Below are 7,943 nucleotides of genomic sequence, written 5' to 3'. Positions count from 1 at the left end.
GAGCATAGGAAGTAGAAACGTTCATGTCACTTAGACATGGTGAAGCAATATCATCACGGAGAAGATGACAAGACAGAGCAAGCATGCCAGGTGGTAGTAGTAGTGGAGGATGACAGAGACAGTAAGGGCAAGGTAGAAGGAGAAGTTGACAGTGCACAAAATGAACCTCCTACAATTTTATCCAACAGAGGGTGCTGGTGAGAAGTGCTGAAGCATTCTGGGAGAAGTCATCGCATCCACCACGACTCAATAGGGAATTGAGGAGGACCCACTGTCAAAGAACGGAATAGCCCCAAACATTACTTTGCTGTAGTGGTTCCATCCCTCCCTCCTCCTCAAACCTAAAAAAAAAGAGAGCGAGGAAGAGGCAGTGCCTTCAGGAGTGCACCACACCTGCATGGGACACTCTTCTGAAAGTGGATTTTAAAGAAAAAGCAGCTGATTGCTGAGTAAATCCTGGGAGCAGATTCGGAGGGAGCAGCACCGGAGCGGTGAGTATAAATCTAGCTTACCTCAGGGATTTGCGGCCTTGTCTCCAGGGAGCAGACATGGAGGGAGGAGCACCGGAGTGGTGAGTATAAATCTAGCTTACCTCAGGGATTCACGGCCTTGTCTCCAGGGAGCAGACTCGGAGGGAGGAGAACCGGAGTGGTGAGTATAAATCTAGCTTACATCAGGGATTTGTTGCCTTGTCTCTAGGGAGCAAACTCGGAGGGATGAGCATCAGAGCGGTAACCTCGGGGCACAGATTAACTGAAGACAAAACTGAAAATGTGACATCACATGAAAGCTGTGACCTGATTGGTTGGTAGGAAATCGGCACCAAATTTGAAAAAAAAAACAAAAAACACTAATTATCTAAGTAGAGATGGCTGGGCAGGTGATGTGCTGTAACTGTATGATGTGGGAGCTGGCAGATCCCATTGCGAGCCGCAGTGACCACATCTGCAGCAAGTGTAATTTAGGAGACACAGCAAAAATTCATCCCTAGGAAGAAGAAGCATACTAAAGGGAGGACAAGGCAACCATGGCTGACAAGGGAAGTCAGGGACAGCATAAAAGCTAAAGAGAAAGCATACAATGTGGCGAAGAGCAGTGGGAAACCAGGGGATTGGGAAGCCTACAAAGACCAACAGAGGACAACCAAGAAAGAAATAAGGAGGGAGAAGATTAAATATGAGGGTAAAGTAACCAGTAATATAAAAGAAGATTGCAAGAGCTTTTTTAGATATATAAAGGGTAAGAGAGAGGCAAAAGTGGACATTGGGCCATTGGAAAATGACGCTGGAGAAGTAGTAGTGGGGAACAAAGAAATGGCAGAGGAACTGAATAGGTACTTTGCATCAGTCTTCACGGTGGAAGAGACAAGTGACATCCCCATAGTTCAAGAGAGTCGGGAGGCAGAGCTGAGTATGGTGGCCATTACCAAGGAGAAGGTGCTAGGAAAACTGAAAGGTCTGAAGGTGGATAAATCACCTGGACCAGATGGATTACACCCCAGAATTCTGAAGGAGATAGCTGAAGAGATAGTGGATGTGTTAGTGGCGATCTTTCAGTAATCACTGGAGTCAGGGAGGGTCCCAGAGGACTGGAAAATTGCTAATGTAACCCCCTGTTTAACAAGGGAGTGAGGCAAAAGATGGGAAATTACAGGTCGATAAGCCTGACCTTGGTTGTTGGTAAGATTTTAGAGTCCATTACTAAGGATGAGATTTCAGAATACTTGTAAGTGCATTGTAAAATTGGGCAAAGTCAGCATGGTTTCATCAAGGGGAGGTCATACCTGTTAGAATTCTTTGAGGAGGTAACGAGTAGATTAGACAAAGGAGAGCCAATGGATGTTATCTACTTGGACTTCCAGAAGGCCTTTGACAAGGTGCCACACAGGAGGCTGCTCAGTAAGATAAGATCCCATGGTATTAGAGGCAAGGTACTAGCATGGATAGAAGGTTGACTGACTGGCAGGAAGCAGAGAGTGGGGATAAGGGGATCCTTCTCAGCATGGCGGCCAGTGATTAGTGGAGTTCCGTAGGGGTCATTGTTGGGATCACAACTTTTCACTTTATACATTAATGATCTAGATGAAGGAACTGAGGGCATCCTGGCTAAATTTGCAGATGATACAAAGATATGTGGAAGGACAGGTAGTATTGAGGAGGCGGGGAAGCTGCAGAAGGATTTGGACAGGTTAGGAGAATGGGCAAAGAAGTGGCAGATGGAATACAACGTGGGCAAGTGTGAGGTCATGCACTTTGGCAGGAAGAATAGAGGCATAGACTATTTTCTAAATGGGGAGAGAATTCAGAAATCTGGAGTGCAAAGGGACTTGGGAGTCCTAGTCCAGGATTCTCTTAAGGTTAACTTGCAGGTTGAGTCGTTAGTTAGGAAGGCAAATGAAATGTTGGCATTTATTTTGAGAGGACTAGAATATAAAAGCAGGGATGTGCTGCTGAGGCTTTATAAGGCTCTGGTCAGACCACATTTAGAAAATTGTGAGCGATTTTGGGCCCCATATCTCAGGAAGGGTGTGCTGGCCCTTGAGAGCATCCAGAGGAGGTTCACGAGAATGATCCCAGGAATGAAAGGCCTAACATATGAGGAACGTTTGAGGACTCTGGGTCTATACTCGATGGAGTTTAGAATGATAAGGGGGGATCTGATTGAAACTTACAGAATACTGAACGGCCTGGATAGAGTGGATGTGGGGAAGATGTTTCCATTAGTAGGAGAGACTAGGACCCAAGGGCACAGCCTCAGAGTAAAGGGAAGACCTTTTAGAACAGAGATGAGGAGAAACTTCTTTAGCCAGAGAATGGTGAATCTATGGAATTCATTGCCACAGAAGGCTGTGGAGGCCAGGTCATTGAGTGTATTTAAGACTGAGATAGATAGGTTCTTGGTTGGAAAAGGGGTTAAAGGTTGCGGGGAGAAGGCGGGAGAATGGGGTTGAGAAACGTATCAGCCATGATTGAATGGCGGAGCAGACTCGATTGGCCGAATGGCCTAATTTCTGCTCGTATGTCTTATGGTCTTATGGTCTTATGATTAGCCAATACGAAACTACTGTGTTCTCATATCAGAGCAAGTATTCTACAGTAGAAAAAGAAACTCTAGCATTGTTGTTGTCTCTTTAACACTTTTAATCATATGTCCAACACGATAACAAAGAAACATTAATCTCCACTGACCATAATCCGCTGGCATTCATTGAAAAGTTTAAAACTCGAAATGCGAGACTGTTTAGTGGGAGTCTATTGTTTCAACCATTCAATGTAAAGATTGTTCACATTGTCAGTAAAGCTAATGTGATTGAGGATGCATTGTCCCGGGTGTAAAATATTAAAATAAGTTAAAGGGGTAAGAAATGCTGAAGATTGTATAAGGGGGAGGAAGGATGAATGAAAGTAAATCTCATGTTTTGTTGTCCATGTGTCACATACCTTGTGATGAAATGCATTTTTGAAATGGTGTTTCATCTCTTTTAAGGGTGGAGGCAGGTAAGGGACATATCTTTTTATGTCTGTTGGACTGTTCTAAAGAACATATATTAAAGAACATATATTTTTATTTTCTGCTAGACTGTGGATTAGAAGTACAATGGCTGCAGTTTAAATGACATGTCCACTGGAACAGGATGAGAGATATACACAATGTTGCAGTCCTAGAACAGAGAATGCCATGAAAGACAGGATGGTGCTGGAAAGGAGTCATGGACCAAGGGTGATGCTTGATAACAGTATTTTAATTGGCTCCTGACCAGGGTTTTGTGTGGTAGCAATGCAGCAGAAAGCTGCTGGCCTGCAAAGAGAAAACATTTAAAATCTCTTTTCCTTATATCTCTATAGCCTGCTCTCCCTCTATGAGGAAACCCCTGTAAAAAGGAAAAGGGGTAAACCACTGTTAGAGACATTGAAAAGCAAGTTGTCAACCAGTGAACTAAATACTGAAAGTGCTGGAAGACCACCTTGTGTCATCAACAAGAGCTGAAGGGAATTTGGAAGTCATCGATCAAAATCAACCCATCGAATCCTATACTCCGGATTGGTGCTTTGAACTATTTTATCCCGCCCTCAAAATTCATGTTTTGTGTGTCTTATGTATCTTGTGTGTGTTTGTGTGTGTGTGTGCATACATAGGGATATAAGAAGAGGCTAGAGCTTAAGTTACAGTGTTAGAAGTTAGCAGTTCATATTTCTTTCTTTTGCCACGAGTTAATGACAATTTGTTCAATAAACAGTTATTTACTTATTAAGTTTACAAACCTGGTGCCTGTATTCTGTTAACCTAAATTAAACAGTTGGGTAGAATTGGGGCAATCTGGTGGTTTGATCAAATTTTCCACATTTGTCATGTCTCGGTGAACAGTGGGGCTTGATATTACAGCACACTATCCCCAGTGAGTCGTGAGAATATATGGTTTCTTACATTAAGATGGTAAGTTTAAGGAACTGTATACTAATTGTGGATTATATTGGCAGCCATTCATCAATTGGCAGTTTTTTATTGAGCAACAAAAAATTTATATGAGTGATGCCCAATTGTGGGAAAAAAAATTGAAATGTGGAACTAATTATGAGGTTTCATTGTTAAAATATAGGGCTGGACTTTACAAGGCAGGAAGGAAAGTTGATTGGTAGCTGATGCGCCAGAAAGAAGCCTGCCCTGGAGCCATAACTTGCTGCTGGTGGGCTCAAGTAAGTGAGAGTGAGACTTCTGCCCCTTAGTGGGAAGAAATCCCACCTTTGAGAGCTGCTGGCCAATCTGACAGTGCCAGAGATCAATAGTGGGCACTGCCAGGACTGCAAGGAGGAACAAGAGCATTGCCTGCTGGAGACAGACAAGTCCTGGACCTTTAGAGCGGAGAGGGATCTGAAAGCCTGTGGAGAGATGTTTGGGAAGCCAGGTTTTGGAGGGCAGGTGGTGAGGAATGAAGGGTGGTGGGATGTGACATCTTAGGGGTCTTGCCCAGATGCATACGGGGCACCCCCTGAATGATGAACCCCCTTACATCCCACTGTTGTTCAACCTGGCCTCAAATGATGCACTGCCTGCTCTTGCCCACCTGCTCACGTCAACCGTATTACGGCATAGGCAGCGTAATATCTTGGTCAATTGACCTTTTAACAAGCTCGATTGACCTTTATTTATTTTTTAAATATGGTGGGCAGCTTGCCGAATTCAGCACCTGTCCACCTAACACAATATGGGGGACAGGTTGGGAGTGGGGGAAGATAGTGGGTTGGGTACCGTTGTTATTTTATGTGCCTCCCTCGCCAAAAAACGCATGGCAGGGTGCTGTAAAATCCAGCCCACACTTGGTAACTTGAATAAAAGAGCAAATATAAATAAAAACACAAGAGTTTAAATATCATTTTGCGGTTATATTTATTTGAATATGTACAACTAGGCAGTTGAGATCATTCTTCGTTTTACAGTTAATTAGACAACAGTTAACAGTTCGAGAATGCACAAAGAAGGCATACAATTAATTTTGACAATCTCATCTTGACTAAAGGCGACATAGATCTGCATGTAAGATGTAGGTTGCAGGTCGCCTATTCTTGTTGGACTAAACAGTAAAAACCACCTGTACGTTCGAAGCAACACAGTACGCTTAAATACGAGAACAGGGACAGTCTTTCTGATTGTATGTCTAAATTCTCATAAAGCCACCATATCTCTTTTCAAGTTCAGGGACTTCTTTGGAATAAATTTCACCATCTTCATCAGAAGGAACGAGAGCGTCATTCCAACGTTTCATAAATCCACCATATCTTTTCTGGTAATCTGGTTTACCAAATCTTCTCATGAAGCCCTCATATCTTTTATGCAATTCTGTCAAATCTTCTAATTCAGGGCTTCTCTTGAATCCGTTCATGAATCCTCCATAGCGCTTCATGACCTCACTACGGTTTTCAGAATCGCTCTAGTCCAAGTTATGCTTCCGTTCATTGAGATCATTTAAGTTTAGCAGCTCTCTCAGAATGTCAGCAGAATCTACTGTAGAAGGGCTTTCAATGTCCTTCTTCATAAACCCTCCATATCTTTTATTTAGTATCTCTCTTCCTTTATTTTCATCGTCAGCTTCGGAAATATATGTATCACTACTGTTTGCTTTTTTCATGAAGCCTCCATAACGCTTCATGAAGCCACCATACTTTTTGCTCAAAAGCAAGTGTTGCTCTTCCTTTTCCCTGTCACTCTCAGGAGAACTTTTACTGTCATCATGGTGTTTGTTGACTTCCTCCAGCTCCTTACACATTCCCCATGTCTTTCCTGGTGGCAGCTTACCTTCACACTCTAATGTGCAACTCTGAAAGAAAATAACATTTATAGATCAAAGGATGGGCAGTTTATACTGAGAAGCAACATCACAGTCAAACAGGTGAAGGAGACATCAATGGTCCAACAGGTTCCTATATTTTAGTTATAACAGAACAGCTGGCCTGACAGCATCTGAGGAGAGAGAAACAGATAAATGGGCAGAATTTTATGGCCCGTCGTGGCAGGGGCATGGCCAGAAAATGCAGCGAGCCGTTAAAAAGTCCTTTGATTTTGGCGGAACTGGAAAGTACCACTGGCAGGAGGGGCCGTAAAATTCCGCCCTATGTTTTGAGTCAATTATGACTTTTCAGAACTGAAGGAGGATTGAAATGTGATGGGTGTTATGCCATTGAAAATGGGGGAGTGGGATGGGGAACAAAAGTGAAGGTCTGGGAGAGGGCAGAGGGCAGGAGGGATCAAATGGCAAAGCATTTATCCAGGATGATTGTGAATGGCAGAATATTGAACTGCTCCACCCAAAAGCAAAAACATGAAAAACAATTTTCAGACCGGCACATGGCAAAAAACCGATCAAATTTGAGGACAGAGTTCATGTCTGAAATGATTAAACTCAATGTTGAGTTGAGAAAGATGTAAAGTGCCTAATTGGAAGAGGAATTCGAGGAACAGCACCTCATCTTCCGATTAGGCACTTTACAGCCTTCTAGGCTCAAAACTGAGTTCAACATTTTCGCACCATGAAATCTGTTCCCTCTTTTGATTGTTTTTTTTTGCCATGTGCCTGTCTGAATCTTGTTTCTCATGTTTTTGCTTTTGGATGGAGCTGTTCATTATTCTGCCATTCACATCACTCTCAACAAATGTTTTGTTTCCTTACTACACCCATTACCACTCCCTTTGCCTTTTGTTCCATGTCATTTTTGTCATTGATGGGAAGATCGTGGCATAGTGTTAATGTCACTGGAGTACTAACCCAGCGATCCAGCCTAATGCTCTCCAAATATAGGCTCAAATTCCACCACAGCAGGTGGTGGAATTTAAATTCAGTTAATAGATCAAGAATATAAATCTAGTCTCAGTGATAGTGATCATGAAACAATCATTGATTGTGGTATGGTTCACTAATGTCCTTTAGGGAAGGAAATCTGCTGTCCTTACCTAGCCTGACCTACATACGACCCCAGACCAGCAGCAATGCAGTTTGACTCTTAACTGTGCTCTGAAAGGACAATTAGGGATGGGCAACAAAAGCTGACCAGTGACACTCAAATCCCATGAAAGAATAAAGAAAATATTTAATCTCTCCCCTCCCTCTTTCAATAGCATACCTTCCTTCAGTTCTGTAGAATTGAGTCATTCATGACTTGAAATGTTAGTTCTATTTCCCGCTCCACAGATGGTACCAGATCTGCTGAGCATTTCCAGCACTTTTTGTTTTTATTTCCAAGTTTCCAGCATCCAGTATTTTGCTTTTATCCTATATTTTAGTGCTGTAAAATCCATTACAACTCCCTTGCCATATGTGATGGTGTGAGGAGTAATGGAATTTAGTTCTATATAATACATACTATAGCAATTTTATTACATTGTTTTGTGATATAATTTAACTACTTCATCCAAATTCAGCAGACAGCCAACTCCATAAAACATTCTCTGAA

At 42.5% G+C, this 7,943-nt stretch overlaps 1 pseudogene; it reads right to left on the bottom strand.

Annotated features, from left to right (window-relative positions):
- Positions 1-5,479: 5,479 nt before the first annotated feature.
- Positions 5,480-7,943, bottom strand: part of LOC121279417 — a 63,872-nt pseudogene continuing 61,408 nt past the window's right edge.

Source organism: Carcharodon carcharias, chromosome 6 (assembly GCF_017639515.1).
Source record: "Carcharodon carcharias isolate sCarCar2 chromosome 6, sCarCar2.pri, whole genome shotgun sequence".
NCBI lineage: Eukaryota > Metazoa > Chordata > Chondrichthyes > Lamniformes > Lamnidae > Carcharodon > Carcharodon carcharias.
The sequence above is the reverse complement of the archived record's forward strand: the minus strand, read 5'-3'. Positions and strand labels throughout refer to the sequence as shown.